The sequence below is a fragment of the Cupressus sempervirens genome, chromosome 5, assembly GCF_028749045.1.
Source record: "Cupressus sempervirens isolate cs-2001-9-10 chromosome 5, ASM2874904v1, whole genome shotgun sequence".
NCBI lineage: Eukaryota > Viridiplantae > Streptophyta > Pinopsida > Cupressales > Cupressaceae > Cupressus > Cupressus sempervirens.
The window spans coordinates 274,527,062-274,544,055 of NC_143122.1; positions in this window are offsets into that span (position 1 = coordinate 274,527,062).

The window sequence follows — 16,994 nt, forward strand, 5'->3', positions numbered from 1 at the left end:
CTATCCTGGGCCATTACACCCAAGCAGTAGAGAAGCACACTCTAACCCTAGTGGTTAGAGTCCTACCTAGAACTTACAAAAATATAAAATTAATCAAAATCATCAATGATCTTCTAATAGTTTAAACCATGTACACCTAAAACTAACTTAAGTCTAAACTTTAAACCACTAAACATACTAACCATTTAAAAGACTTACAACCCCAACAATAGTGGGGATAAACAGAGTAATAAGATAACATAAATAGCCTTACCATCATCACAAGTTTATGGAAATGTTTATAAGACCATAGAGAAAATAGGTAACCAACAGAAAACCCCAAAAAGTACCAAAACCATATGAAAGAGAAACTAAGATTTTCTAATTTTATCCCAATCTTCATTGATGTACTTGATCTCTTTAATCTAGTTCTCGATTCGAGTAGCACTTTTTATCTCCTCACAATTATTTTTCTTGGATTGGCTCACCTTTTTCATTTTTCCTCTTTGAATTGATGACCCCAAACACAAATGTTCTCATCATTTCTTTCTACACTTTGCAAATGCAGGAAACAAACACACTGAATTCAAGACAAGTGATCATAGTTTTGAGCTATTTATCAAGCTCTTCAATATTCTCATTTATTCCATCAATTTTATTTTCATAGTCCTTCTTGAAATCTTCTAATTTTCTGTAGATATTGGGAATGGAGTTCATCATTTCCCCAACCTCAAATTTTTTTCTAATCATAATCCCTTCATTATGTTAGATTATACAGATAAAATATTACATGATTCTAGAAATGTAAATGGAAGATACCACATACAACTTTATATTTTTGTCCCACACAAATTCCAAGTGATTATTTTTTAGAAAATAAAAAATACAATATTGACTCCTTTCATCTATGTATATTGGAACATAACACATACAACATATATTTTTTGTCACATAAGAAACTTTATTTATTTATGGAGCTTGTTTATTTTAATATTCTATTTATTTCTTAGAAATTTCTATAAGTGTTTGAAGGAAAGGTAATTTGAAGATTTTATAACTTTTGAATCCTTTTCTGTAAAACAAGTTCTTGAAGTCTTTCAACCATCTTTCCTTTCCACCTATGAAACAAGCCATCATTGTGATATCAAATAGTAATCACGTTGTTGGCCTCTTGACCCCTTATTTATTTTCAATGACTACATCAAGTCCATTCATTTTCTTTTCCAAAATTTAATTTTATGTCTACTTCTAGTGTACTTATCCATTAGACAATTTGAACCATCTAATTTTGTTGTTCATATTTTCACTCTAAGATATATGATATGGAATTCTTTACAATAGTTTTTAAAAATAGGCATCAAAATATATTTAAGAAATAGTTAGCATGGTCAAGGTAAAGCTTCTTTCAAAAGATATTCTATAGATTTTGAGTGATTTCTATTTAGTATTCATGTCAATATTTAAGGTATTTGACTTGAGCAAGTAATTTTCTTGAGCAATGATTGTAACAAGAGCATGTTTAGTGACTTTTGTTGGGAAGTAAGGTGCCCAATTCTTTTTGGAATGAGATTTTTCATAGGTTCAATAAGAAGCTGGTAGGATGAAAAGGTACCAACCTAAGCGAAGCTAGAAAATGTCTATTGTTGAAGTCTACTCTTCAGAATCTTCCAACATATGCCTTGAGTCTATTTGGGATTCTGGCCAAACATGCTGATAAAATGAAAAAGATCCAGAGAGATTTTTTATGTTCTAGTCTTGAGGAACATAAAAGATACTCTCTTGTGGCTTGGGATAATGTATGCCTCCCCAAGAGCTATGGTGGTCTTGGAATTAGGAAAATTAGGCATCTCAATAATGCTCTTCTAGCTAAGTGGGTTTGGCACATTTTCAATAGCATAGGGGAATGAAGAAACATTTTGGTGGAGAAGTATATTAGGAGGCCTTCTCTTAATTTTTTCTCAATGACCCTGACATCCGAGATGGCTCATTCATTTGGAGTAGGATTCTTAAGGAAAGAGCCTTGGCCAATTCTAAGACCAAGTGGAAAGTGGGAAATGGAGAAGACATCCTATTCTAGTAGGATAACTAGTTGATTGAGGGTCCTCTCATCAACAATCCTATTTATGACAATTGGGAAAATGTTTGTATTAGGTGATTTGGAATGAAAGTTAGAGATTATAGAACAAACTAGGGATGGAGAGACCTATCTTTCATTTTGAGTGTTCTCAAGATGATAATGGTGATGCTGATTTCAATAATTTTGAACAATAAAAAGGATGAATTAATATGGGAGGGTAATCCTAATGGTTTTTATTTAATGGCCTTAGGGTATAACTCCCTTTAGAGCCTAAAGGAGAAACCTATTTGGGCTAAGGTCTAGCTGTCTGGCATTACCCCTAAAATTAACATTTTCTTCTAGCTGATGCTACAAGATAAAATTCTCACTCTAGATAATTTGGCAAAGAGAGTTCGATATATCCCAAATAGATGTATTATTTTCAAGCATCAATTGGAGTCAGTAAACCATATCTTTATCCATTTCCCTTATTCCAAGGAGGTTTGAGATTTTATCACTAAGAACTATGGGGTTATTTGGTGTAAGCCAGGTAATGTGTTGGACTTCTTTTGCCAATGGGATAGTATGTATAAAGGCACAAAGGCATAAGCATTTGGACCTCACTTTTGCTGTGGATTATGGAAGAAGAGAAATAATCAAATTTTTGGAGATGGGGAGGAACCTACTTATATGGTTGCAAATAAACTCAATAGCATTATGAAGGAAAATTTTTAGATAAGGAAGGGGGGAGATCTTGAAGAAGGAGGCAATAGTAAAGAAAGGGAAAAGGACATGAGAACTAAAAGATGGAGGTGAAGTGGAGACTCCCATGTGAGGATTGGCATAAAGCCAACTTTGATGGAGTGGTTAATGGGAACCCTAGTCCTTTAGGATGTGGAGGTATAATTAGAAATTGTTATGGCAGGGTAGTTGTTGTGCTTTCCTACCCCTTCGGATTCTAGACAAACCATTATGCTAAAGCCAGTGTTGTTGTTCACACTATTAAATTAGCCTTGGATGTGGGAGTAAAAAATTTATGCCTAGAGGGGGCCTCAAACAATATCATCAGATGTAGTATTGGTGTTCTCCAACCTGCCTAGACAATTGAAAATATAATTGAAGAAATTTGTACAACATTTGGGAAATTTGAAAATATTCATGTTAGCCATGGGTACAGGGAGGCTAACTTAGTGGCTGATCGGTTTTCCAATGAAGAAGTATAGAAATAAATGGTGATGATATGGAATATTGGTGGGAATATTCTGTTACTCACAAAAAGCCTAATTGATCAGGAGAGGATCTAGGGAAGTAAAGGCGAAATCTCAAGTTAATTATGGAAACTAATGCTAGTATGTGTGAAAGAAAATGCATTTATGGAAAATACAAGAGGAACAAGAAAATGACGTTTTTAGTGTCAAATCACCATTTTATGGGTTCTTTATTTTCTTTACCAATTTACCAGAATTGAAAGACAAAGCAATGAAAAACAAAGTGGTTTTGATCAGAGTATAGAATGGATAGAGGAAAGTAAAAAGAGGACTGTGTTTATGAGAAAGGATAGCACTTAGGTTACCAAGATGGTGCGTGAGTGGAGTAGGAAAGAGATAGTTGGTGAGGTGAAGAAATGGAAGCAGATGACTAAAGTTTGGGAGAAACTTGAAAAGGGTGGCATCGCAAACTACATTGCCAAGCTTCATGGGTGTGACCCAATGATTACCAATCTTATGGAAAATTTGTGGAAGGATGGTGGGGTCAAAATTGATGGGGTGTCATATCAAGTTACTGTGGAGGTCATCGCCTATGTCACTAAAATCCTAGATGAGGGTTTAAAGTTCTCCAGAGATAAAAAGGTGTCAGTGAATGTGGTTAAGGATTTTTCCTAGAACACAGAGGAGAAGGAGCTGGTGAAATGTGAAAGCTACTATGAGATGGACTTGATTATGAAGCTTTGAAGGTATGTGTTGAGGGCCATTGTTGAGTTTATTTCTATGGATATGAGGTTTGATAGAGTTAGAACCCATCATTTTGTTTTGCTCAGTCATTTTTGTTATGGGGTTAAGGTTTCCTATCCTTTTTATTTGTATTCTTCCATGCACAAGAATATTTTAGGGTACAAGAAAAAACCTAGTGCTAACCCTACCCTACATGAGGGTTTAGTTCTCTTGATCTATGAACATTTTAAGGCCCAATGTAGGAGTAAATACCTATCACATTTTTTGGTTACATCTTAGGAGACATGGAGCTCTAACTTCTCCTTAGATTCAGAAGATGTTTAGAGTATAAGCTAGGAGGAGGAAGATTATCTTTTTTTGGGAAAGAAAGCCAGGGGTAAAGACAAGGATACTCCTACTTCAAGTAAAGTTCCTTGCAAGAAAATCCCTAGGGGCCATGGACCCAAAGCTGCTGGTCAGGGTGAAGATAAGTATAATGAGGAAAGAGAAGACATGGATATGGATGATGAGAATAAGGGAGAGGATGATGAGAATCTAGAGGAGCCAATTGGAAACCCCAAAAAGAAGTAGAGGATGAAAGAGGAAAATTTTCCCTTGTGGCTTGGAAAAATTTCAATGCTAGAGCCTCAAAGATGGGGATTGTAAGAGAGGTGATGAATCCCCAAATCCTTGAAGAAAAGGAGGGAAAGATCCAGTTGGAGGAACTAATTGAACCAATGCTGGTGCCCATCACTAACAACATGAGGGAGGTGGGAATGAACTTGCTAAGTTCAAATCAATTAAATGGCTTTTTCATGAACTAGAGGGGATAAAAGAAAGAATGGGATAGTTGGAAAGCCAAGGGAAGAAGTTTGAGCAATGAAATCCAATAGACCAGAGGGATTGTATCAGGTTGGTTGAGAAAAGGATGCAAAATCTAGAGACTTACAACCACAACAAGGCTAACTAGATGATCTTTATTCTAAACTCTCTCAATGAAAACATTATTACCCTCACTAGTAAGTTGAAATCTAGGGGTTTTTTTGTGGAGAATGGGGAAAAGGAAAAAGAAAAAGATAGGATGGAAGAGCACACTATAACAGACATAACCTAGAGGCACTTGGATCGAACCTATGTGAAGAACCAAGAGAAAATGGAAGAGGAGGTTAAGGAAGCCCATGAAGTGGAAGAAACCATTTAAGACCTTGATAGGAAGGTGGAGGAGTAAGTAAAGGTTTATCTAGTTCTATCTTTGGTTTTCCTAGTCTTTGTTATTTTTTTTGCTTTGGCTTTTTGCCTATTTTTTGTTCTAGCCTTTCTATTGGCCATAGTACTATTTCTAAGCTTGTTTTGAATTTTTTACAGCCCTTTTCTTTCCTAAACTTATTTTTCTTGTCAAAAAAGAGAGCATATTTAGCACATTGTTCTATAAATTTGATAAATGCTCAAAATCCTCAACATTGTCACTACATTTAGTTGTAACAAGAGCATGTTTAGCACATTGTTTTATAAATTTGATAAAATGCTCAAAATCTTCATCATTGTCACTACATTTAATTGTCTAAATTTTATAAAATACTCAAAATCCTAATCAACGTCACTACATTTAGTTGTAACAAGAGCATGTTTAGCACATTGTTCTATACATTTGATTAAATGCTCAAAATCGTCATCATTGTCAATACATTTAGTTGAGAAACAAAAACCTAAAAAAATTACAAAATAGTTAGATCTAAATTGTACTACACAAAACATAGGTCTGAGATCTAAACTACGCAACTTTACTATTCCTGTCAATACTTGTGTACAAACCCAAGTATCCTTAATCAGGCATACATTTTAGCTTTCTATTTAGACATTTCTCATAATATCACATGCCATAGTTACTAGTTTATATATATTTATTTTAATAATGTTTATAATATAATTGAAGAGATATCTTCTTTAGGCACTATTATTCCTCATAGTGCCTATAATAAAATAGGCACCTTGAAAATTATGGAAGATGTCTATTTATTTTGACATTATCCTAATCCTAAACAAGATCATAATTTGAATTATAAACACAACCCTAACTCTCATAATGCTATAAACCTTAACCATTATCTCAATTATAAACCTAACCTCCATTTTTGGACTCTCATTGATATTGTTGTATCTTTTTTTGACCCCCTTAAATATATAATACAAAAAACATTATAAGCCTAGCTATAACCATGAAATTAAACATTTCAAAAAGTTTAACGTCATTTTCTCCTAATCATAATCAATTGTGCAACCCTAACTGATAATACTAAGCATAGTAATCTCTTACCCTAGCCATAATTATAACCCTCACACTAACCCTAATGTTAATTCTAATCCAAACATTAAATGGTAATAAATAAATAAAGATTGTAACCCAATCATAACTCTAACCTTGATGTAAACCTAAACTACTTACCTACATATGAATATAAATTGAATCTCTAACCCTAATATTAATTACCATCATGTGGTATAAATGTTAAACCTAACCATAATCCATAATCTTGAACCAATATCTTAAACTTATGAAATACCAAGTATGATATATAAATATTATTCCTAACCATGATATTCTAGCCATAATCCTAATCTTAAATGCTAAAACTTAATTTAAACCCTAACTTGACTCTACTCATGATTGAGAAAGTCATTCTAACAATGATAATAACTATCACTTAAAACCTAACTTTTTATTATTATAAACTTGTGCACATACAATTATTAATTGTAAAATAGAAGAAATATTAATTAATATGTAACTAAAACTATAACTAATAGTAATACATATTAGTATCCTTTTTAATACCATCAATATATCCACTAATAATTTCAAAAATAATCACAAAGAAAGGGTAATTGATACCAAACATATGCCAAATACTTTTGGCAAAAGAGAAATCAAAGAAGATATGTCTTCTTGTGTCAAGAAGACCACAAAATCTATAGGCATCATTATCAATAGAATCTTTCTTTACGGGGAGTCTATCCAAAATAAGAAGCCATTTGAAGCATTTGATCTTAGGCTTAGTAGGAAATTTCCACAATCTATCAAGGTGTTTCTTCCACATATTATCATCTAACTTAATATACTTGAGTTTGTTAATATGAAAAATATTTGCATTTTCAGCATTGATGACTTTTTAAATAGTTTTGGCTTTAATTTATTGCAAAATCATACCATCTAGCCATTTTATCTTAAGAAATCTATGAGAATCAACATGGTAGACTATGGGAAAGTCCTTACAAGCTTTGACGATCATAATATAGGTCTTATTTTGAGAAAAAGAAATATGATATTTAGCACTAATATCCTCCCAGGTGATAAGCTTATCTTTCTCAAAAAGATAAATTAATTGAGATATTCCTAGATTATTCTAATGTTTAGCAAAGTATCCATGGGAGAGGGCAAGATGTTTTCCAGCAAGATACAAGTTCCACCAAATAGATCTTTCACCATAAAGAGTTTCATGATCAATGAAGGTTTTATTTATGATCTATTGATAAACATATTCCCAAGCCTTCTAAATAGTATTAAAGACCAAAGAGCTTTGAATAATAATGAGAAGACCGCCCTCTATGATATCACAAAAGGGATGTTTTTCCAAGATAGCCTTTTTAAGAATTCCTCTTTCAATATTGCTTCTAATAAGGACCTTTCAAGGTTCATCTCCTTCTAGAGAGTGAAAGATCCACTTGTCAACAAGGGTAGTCCCTTGAAACTTAAGGTCTCTTAAACCTAAACCTCCAAGGAGTTTATTAGTGGGACACCAATCCCATTTAATGGTGTGCCTTTTCTTTTTACCTTTACCATCAAACCAAAGGAAGTTCCTAATGGCTTTATGAATTTCAATAATTTGACAATTGTTAAACATCTAGGCTAAGGAGTAGTAAATATTATAAGAAGAGAGAATTCTTTGAAAATCTGAACTCTTCCTGCAAGGGAGAGGGATCTGTTATGCCACTTACTAAGCTTCTTGAAAATATTATCCTTAATCCAATCCCACATATCCTTAAGGGAGGGATCTATGGAAAATGGGATACCTAGGTATCAAACAATTTTTTGAGGACATCCCCATTGGTAGTTAGATTTTCTACACCACTTTAGGGGTTGATCAAACCAATTGAGGAAAATAGATTTAGCTTGATAACTTCAAAAGCCTCAGATAGTATAGAAGTCATTAAGAATTGTTTGAAGAGCTTTAAAATTGGAATCAGTAGGTTCAAAAAATAGTGAGGTATCATTATCAAATTGATAGTTAGTAAGGTTAGTACATTAGGAAGGGTAATTCCTTTAACCACAGCAGAGATGGAGTCTTCCCTAATGATGTAGGAGAGGGCATCATAGGAAATGATAAAAAGGGTAGAGGCTAGGGGGCGACCTTTCCTAATGGATCTACCAAGGGGGAAAGGGTCAAAAAGAGAGTCATTGGTCCTTTAACCTAAGTAGAAGCATCTTTTAGAATAATCTTAACAGGATTACAAAATAGGGGGAAATCAAAAGCTTCTAACATAATTAGGATAAAATCTCATTCAAGTTGGTCATAGGATTTTTCAAAGTCAAGAAGCAACATAACAAAGTTCTAGTAGAGTTTTTAGACCAATTCATAGCTTCCTAGCTAGTGATCAATTTCTCAAGTGTATATCTTCTTTTGATAAAGCCAATTTGGGTGGAGCTTACAAATTTGGGAAGGATGGTTTAAGTTCTCAAAGCTAGAATCTTAGCAAGAATTTTATAAGACATGTTTAAGAGAGTAATATTCCAAGTTTTTAGAAGGGCATTATCCCCATCCTTCAAAATTAATTTAATAATCCCTCTATTGATGAGACTTCCCATGGTACCTTTAGAATAAGCTTCAAAGTAAATATCATAGAGGTCTTTACAGACCCAGTCCATATTGGCCTTATAGAATTAAATTGGAAGACCATTAGGGCAAGGAGCCTTATCATACTTCTGAGACTTAATGGCTTTCTCAATTTCATCTATAGATATCTCTTTATTGAGAAGGTCACCATCCTACCTAGAGATTCTATTAGGCATAAGATGTTTATAATCATGTCTAAGAGACTTGGCTTCCTTAGAATCTTTAGAGGTGAAAAAATTAGAATAGAACCTAATAAAAGAATCTTTAATACTAATATTATTAATAATCTCTATATTATCAACGAGGATTCTATCTATTGACTCATTACCCTATTTTATCTTAAGAATATTGAAGAGGAATTTGGATCCTCTGTCACCATTTTGGATCTAGTGAGCTCGAGATCTAATCTTGGCACCTCTAATTTGAACTTTTTGGTGTTTCCTAAGATTATCCCTAGTGTGAGTGACTTGAGTGCAAAGAGTAGAGTCATAGGATTCAATTTGAGCATTTACTTTAGTAATGCGAAGCTTATTAGAGATCACTTTATCTGAGTATCCATAATCTTTAACCTTTTTTTGACTAATGGTTTTTAATAAGTTATGTCAGGCATATCTATTTTGATTCCAAATATTGATAGAAGAAAGGGAGAGAAGACTATTCTAGTTGATGATCCTAATAAGTTGGATAGCAGAAAGAACACCCTCATCGAGAAGGAGAGAGTTATTGAGAATGAACCTAGGGTTATCAACTATTTTACCAATAGGGCAATTACTAATTCTAATACAAATAGAAATTAGGTGATGATATCAAAGTGATGTGGGAACAACTATAACTAGTTTTCCAAGGCCATCCAGGAGGAAGGAGAAGTTCTTGTTAGTGTAAAATTGGTTTAGCCTGGCATAGATTCGAGAAGAGCCTTGTTCATAGTTACACTAGGTATGCCACACACCATTTTAACCATCAAAATCACCAATTAGAGGGTCATATAATTGCATGCAATGTGTCATTCTATCCCATTGGAATTTTACTCAATCTTTCCAAGAAAAGGTGATGCCCCTAGATTTGTGTTCTTGAGACTCAATCATATTGAAATCTTCCCCCAAAAAAGTTGGGTATACTAGGGAGGGAAGCAAGCCAAGACCATAAGTCTACTCATTCTTTATAATCGTTGGAGATATAGATGGAACAAAAACCAAATGACAAAGAGTTGATATTCATAGTGGCACAAACAACCCTATTAGAGGGAGACACACCTTTACCCATGATGCAAGAAGTCCATTTAGGATTAATGAGAAGGGAAACACCCCCTAACCTTTAGTATGATTGGAGAAAACCTTAAAAATGTCCTTCCATATAAAATTTAGGTTTCTTACAAGCACAAAATTGGTGACTTTTAATTATTAAAGTAGTAAAAATTTTGTATGGTTAATAGTGTCGATATAACACTTGATAATGTGCTTCCTATCAAGGGACTCAAGTCCCCTTATGTTCCAAGAAACATAATTCATTAGGAAACTCTTGAGTGCGGGAATGCTTAGAATCCATAGATCCATCAATAGAAATGTTAATCAATTGAGTAGGACCACTTTTACCAACAATTTTTTAATTTTTGGATCCCAACGGGGTACCTCTTCTTTTAGATTGATGTAAATAATTTTTTTAATCTAACTCATCATCTTTAGATCTTGGAGGAATTAAAATTTCCATATCATCAATTATTATTGGAGGTCTTCTCAGAATAGGAGCCAAAGGGACAGAGGAAGAAAGTATGGTGATCTGGTGATGGGCAAAGAAAGAGGGAACAATTTCCAGTGTGCAATCATAATCTATTTCCTTAAAAGTTTTAGGGGTGAGGTTGAGAATCAACATATTAAATAGGCTCTATAATATCTATAATTTTAGAAGAATATCTACACATTAATGCATAAATTTTGACCAATTCATTAAGTCATGGCTTGATCTGAATTAGGAATTCACATTACAATATCTGGTGTAGAACTTGTGGTATTATGAGTAAATTGAAAGCATTTAAAATGCAATAGTAGATGTTTCTACAATCCAAAAAGTCATCCATTCATTTCAAAAATAGAGTTTATATAGGTTTGATGGATCCCAAGGGTCACCATTATCCCTTGGATATGAAAACAAAAAGACCACAAACTAACTAATTAGAAAATAAACTCTAACAACTATAAAAGCTACAAAAATCTATATTAAAATTTATTTCTACTTGTAGAAGTCATAACTTTTTGCTCATAGCTCAAATGATGAGCCATTAGAATTTCTAGAAAGATCTTTTAGAGTTCTACATTTATTATGTGAAGTCTTAAATGTAATGCTATGACTTATTTTCTAAAGCCCAGAAATTCTTCAAAGCCCTTCGAAAATGCAAAATACTAGAACATAGAAAATACCAAAAAAAAAATGGATTTTGATATTTTCCCATTTTTGCTTGTGCCAACATTCTTTGCATCTTCCTAGATTGTGTTTTGATCACCTCCTTCAGAGGTAATGGACCCCATTTCATCCACACTTTGCATCAGATGTGGAGAATGAAGCTATATTTGTTCATGTGTAATCCATTTTCACTATTGAACAAATTGTGGACTACTTTTACCACATGGTTTAAATAGATTTTTTGGTTCCTCAAATTCTTCAAGACAACTTCCACAATTTGATTACTTTGAAGTAGATTGACAACTTTTGGATCAAACTCTGTATGACTAATTTCTTCAACAACATCTATGATATCTAGTAAAGGAGGGAGATCTATGGTTTCAATAGTTTTACATTTAAGATTGGATGAATGCCCAAAATGGAGGCAAGTTGGGTTCAAATGCATTTTAACCAACTTTTTTTATAATCTTATAGGGACCATAGAAAAAAGGACGAAGCTTCCTAAGAGGGCCTTATTAGTGTTCCTTCTGGAAATGCGACCATACCTTATCCCCAACCTTAAAATTATGAGGAGTTTGATGATCATCATGCCTCTATTTATACTTCTTAGTGGTCTACTTCAAAATTTCATGAACCTGTTGCTACAAATGATAAGTTCTATCAATGAACTTCATTTCTTTGTCCTTCTCCTTATCCAAGCATGGTACTAGGTTAGATTGCATAACAAAAATAGAAACATTTATTGGTGCTAAGGGATAATATCTAAGAAAAACTTCAAATAGGCTATGGCTAGTTGAACTATGAATTATCCTATTGTAGCTATGTCATACATAGAGAATGCTCTAATCCCATGTACGAGGATGTTTGGAGTGATACATATGCAGGATTTGAATAATCATTCGATTAACAACCTCATTTTGACCATATGTTTGAGGGTGGAAAGTAGTAGACTTTGTTAGTTTTGTGTCCATCATTTCCCATAATGAAGAACATAATTTACTAAGAAACCAACTATCCCTATTTGAAATAATGCTTTTTGGTATCCCAAAACGAACCCAAACATGCTCAAAACAGAGTTTTATAGTTTCTTCTATAGAGATTGCCTTTCTACAAGCCACCAAGATTGTCATTTTGGAAAACCTATCAACTATGTTTTTCACAAATTTGATATAATAAACTTATATTATCCTTTATTCAACTTAATTCTATTTATTACAAAAAGTGCATTTTTCATCAATTATATTTACATATTTGTATGTAAAATGTCAGAATAATAGTTTGTGTTTTCTTTTGAATTTATTTGATGATTTGTTAATCCTTGTAATCCATATAATTATAACTTTTTAAGAAAAAATATTAGAAAAATTATCTTCAAATTATAAACTTAAAATTTAGTTTTCAAAACTCTATTTAAATTTTTAATTAAAATTGAGTATTAATATGAAAATTTAATGTCATTCTTGTAAGTCTTCCATATGTTCTAAAAGATTTAGTATTGTTGTCAAAATATCAATTTTTCACATCAATATCATTAATCACATGATAATTTTTAATCATATTTTGGAGCAAACTCTCTTGGTGCTTGTAGAAATTTTATTTCATTGCTCTTAACTGAAATACACCTACCATGCATTCTGATTTCATCATTTTTATATTTGTAAGATAATATTTTTTTAATTAATAAATAAATGTAATAGATATAAGTATTAAACATGACATGGATTGTGGAAATATGTACCTCTAATTGAAATTAAATTCAAATCTATTAAATTTAGTCATCTTATTTTAAAAAAAAATTCATCGATTAGGTTGAGTGAAACGAAGATTTTTATATATGTTTGGCAAGCTCTTCTCTGAGTATATAAAATTTAGAAATATAAGTGTTAGTGAATAGATTGTCTTCCAAGAAAATATACATACAAAATAACCCTAAATGCCCAAATGAGAAGACTAAATCAGCACTAATAGTTGGGTCACTTCGCTATTAAAAAGCGTAAGCACTCTCTAAATTTATCTAGGTACATCTCCCTATGCAAGATTTACAAAGAATTCACAACAATACAACTAATAATGATTTTAACCTAAAAGCAAGATAGGTTTACAAACATCTATACATAAGAATGATATAGATGCAAATAAATTAACTAATTAAATGGAAATAAATAGCAAATGATGCCAAGTTCATTTGCCCAATCATTACATTATAGAAGAAAAGCACAAATAAAGATGAATGGTTCTTTCTAGATGTATGAATAACTAAGCCCAAAGTCTACGGATGATTGTAGCAACAATTTACATGTATCAAATCTATATTTAGAGATAATCAAGATAACTCAAAGATTAACATTGATCAGAAAATCATCATGCAAACACAAAGTATTGATATACTAAATTCTCCTCCTCTAAACACAACAAAACATCATAGACTTGTTGTTTGACACACACAAAAATCATTATCTAGAAAAATATTCCCCTTCTCTCCTTGCATTAAAATTTAAATCCAAAACTATCCTGTAGCACCCATTCTATAGCAAAGCAAAAAAATGGAACCCTTTTTACATTGCTTTGATAACTATTTATCAATTCCCTTTCTCAAAGCCTTTTATTTTTTGATGATAATTGATTCTTGATTTCACAATATTATAGACATAATCAACAAGAGTATGGGCAAAAAATTCTAACAGCATCTTCTTTATATGCAAGCACATGGCATTTCAATGATCTAATCTTAAACAAAATATTCATGATTTTGGGCGGATTGGAAATAATTCTGATAGTAAAAATAGGTTTGATTGCGGGGGGCATAACTAATTATCCCACTATTGGATTTCCTTAATTTTTGGATATGTTGGAGAGATCCTAATTGAGCACAACTTGACCAAAGTGAAATAGAAAATTATTTCTGAGTCAAAAGTTATAGACCACTGTGTGAGGCTCTATATGACTGTCAAAATTATAAAGTTGCCAGCAAGAGACTTATATCCTTGCTTGTATCAATTTGGGTATGCAGGTGATCTCTTGCCATATCAATACTCAATTGGGCTCTTAGACCATCCTTATGCTCTACATGCCAATTTTCAGCTCTAATGACTCCTGTCATTCTATCAAACACTTCACATGTGACTAATAATTTTTTCACATCTCCATCTTTAGAAGAACTAACTATGGTGATCTCATGCTCGCTATATGCCAAATCAATCAAGAGTTTGAATAGTGAAACCAAGGTACATATACATTCTAGCCCTTCAAATTTGAGTAAGAGAACCATGTTAATCATCGACTATGAGGGGTGCTCATTAGTCAATGTGAGTGCTCACTTGTGACTATGTGATAAATCTTGAGGGGAATTGTTCTTGTGCACCTTTTAATGTGCCACCAAACATTCTAGATTTGCAATGAGTATGATATGACACACAAATGTATGTTCCTTATTGAAATTATTGGCCATATAATGTTTTGATAACTTCAAATGGGTTTTATCTTGGCTCAAGTCAAAGATTTCATGCTAAGAGACCTTGAAATTAGTGAATTACTAACTCTAAATTTTGAACTGTGGTAGTTGAACCTGTGAATCCTTTGTACCTAAATTCCAAATCTCTAAAACTCTGAACCTACATTTCAATCTATAGATATTGAGTCTTCAAACTTTGATCATATGAACTCTTTGGATTTGAACTGTTATATTTTGTAATCATCAAAGTCATCTATAATACTAAATTTGCCAAGTCTCTAAACTAAATTCAAAATCTTCTCAAACTTTGAACCTGTTTCAATCAAATCAAACCACTTTGAACTATTGTGAACCTTAGTTCAAAGTAGTTTGGAACTCCACACTAAATTTTTAAAACTTTGTCCATATTGGGTACCAACAAAGGCTCTAACTATAGGACTGATTTTGATATAGAATTAGAGAACTCCAACAATCTCTGGCAAAAGATAAGTGCTTTACCCATTGGGCAAATAGAGTCACCAAGAAGAGAAAATTGGGAGCTACTTGTAGAGAGGGTGGAGGGGAATAGGGAAAAGCCAAGTAACCCAAACACCTAAACTACCAGCAAGAACAAAGCTTGCACACTGTTCAAACTAACACTATGCACACTAAAGGCAAATTTACAATATTTGCAAAGGTATGAAGAGAACCTACCACAAGAACCAAAAGAAAGAAGAAGTCATGTGAATCCATTTATAGGCTGGGAGAAGTAGGAACCTTTTCAAAGAAGTAGGTTGTGCCTTAGTGGAGCAGCTCCAAACCATTGTCTACCAAAAACCTCTTCAATACTAGACCTCAAGTTGAATCCATGCATAAAAATGTTCACCAAGCACCTCTTCCCAAACAACCAAATCATGTCATACACTTGTACTCTTTCTTGGTGTTTTTGCACATCTTTTAAATGGTTCCCAATTTCAAGCTAAAAGAGATGATGTCTACTAACACCATCAAGGGAGGTTACATTCTCTTTGAAATAAATGTTCCCAAGATTATCATTTTTTACATAACCCCCAATATAATGACATATTTGAGCAAAGCAAGATGTTTCATTAAGCATAAAATCTACCCTTACATGAATACTTACTTCACTTTGTGAAAGAAACACATCACCATTATGCCCACCAAGCATCCCATCTATTTCTTCATTTATCAAACTATCTAGGTGTTCAAACCCATTTCTACATTCTGGAATTTTCCCAGCGAGGTCATCTTTTTTGATAGCTCATCTTTCTTGTGACTATGACATCTCATATTCATGGTTATTTTTCTGTTTCATCTCAACATTCACATTGTCAAAAGAGCTTTCAAAGTGAGATAAATATTTATCATTAGCATATGGCATCTTACTATCAACACAAGTTCCAAAAGGAGAATATGATATGGCCTCATTATTACAAATGATATATTCTTTAATTTGCTAATTAAAAATTTTAGAATGCAAAGAATTGTCATTACTCATTCTATCAATGAGACTAAAAGTCTTACACTTCTGAACAATATTCTAGAAATCTTTATTATTTGGACCACTTGAATCTAAATGACATTCCATACCTATGGATTTGAGAGATCTAGCCTCTGGGCTAAAGAAAGATTGTAGTAAAACCTTTTCATTTGAATTTAGGATCTCTTTAGCATTTCTTTGGTTCTTCTCACTTATTTACTCTGGTATATGGGGTTTCTTCTTGATGAGCATAACACCATAGAAAGACTTCAGCCAGCTCACTTGCTTTGCTACTTCTTCTGTAACTTTTCTAATGGGATTATCTTTGAAAGATGGGATATGAAGATATTTGAGGTATGTTAATTCCTTGTTGGAACCCAATATTTAAATATTTTTTGATATAAAATGAAGGCCATTGGGTATCCTTCTTAATAGAGCCGCCAACCTCCATCCTAGAGGAGGTACCTCAAATTCTAAAAATAAAATCACTAGATTCTTTAAAACCAAAGATTCTAAAAGTTTATAATAGAGTCACCAATCTCTACTGATAAAGATTTTTCTATGGTTTCTTTTGTTCCTCAAGTTACAAGTTTCAGATTTGATGAAAATGATGATCATCTTTTACATAAAGTTTCTTTTGAAAATCATCCTTTGGTTTGTAAGCAAGTGGAATATGAAACCTTTAAGTTTGAAGAAGATATTTGTAAAAGTGATTTTAAACCTACACAAGTTGATGATGATTCTATGTTGGAATCATTTTATTTCAAAGATAATACAACTCTAAGTTTTCTTGAAGAAATCTGTGTTGACA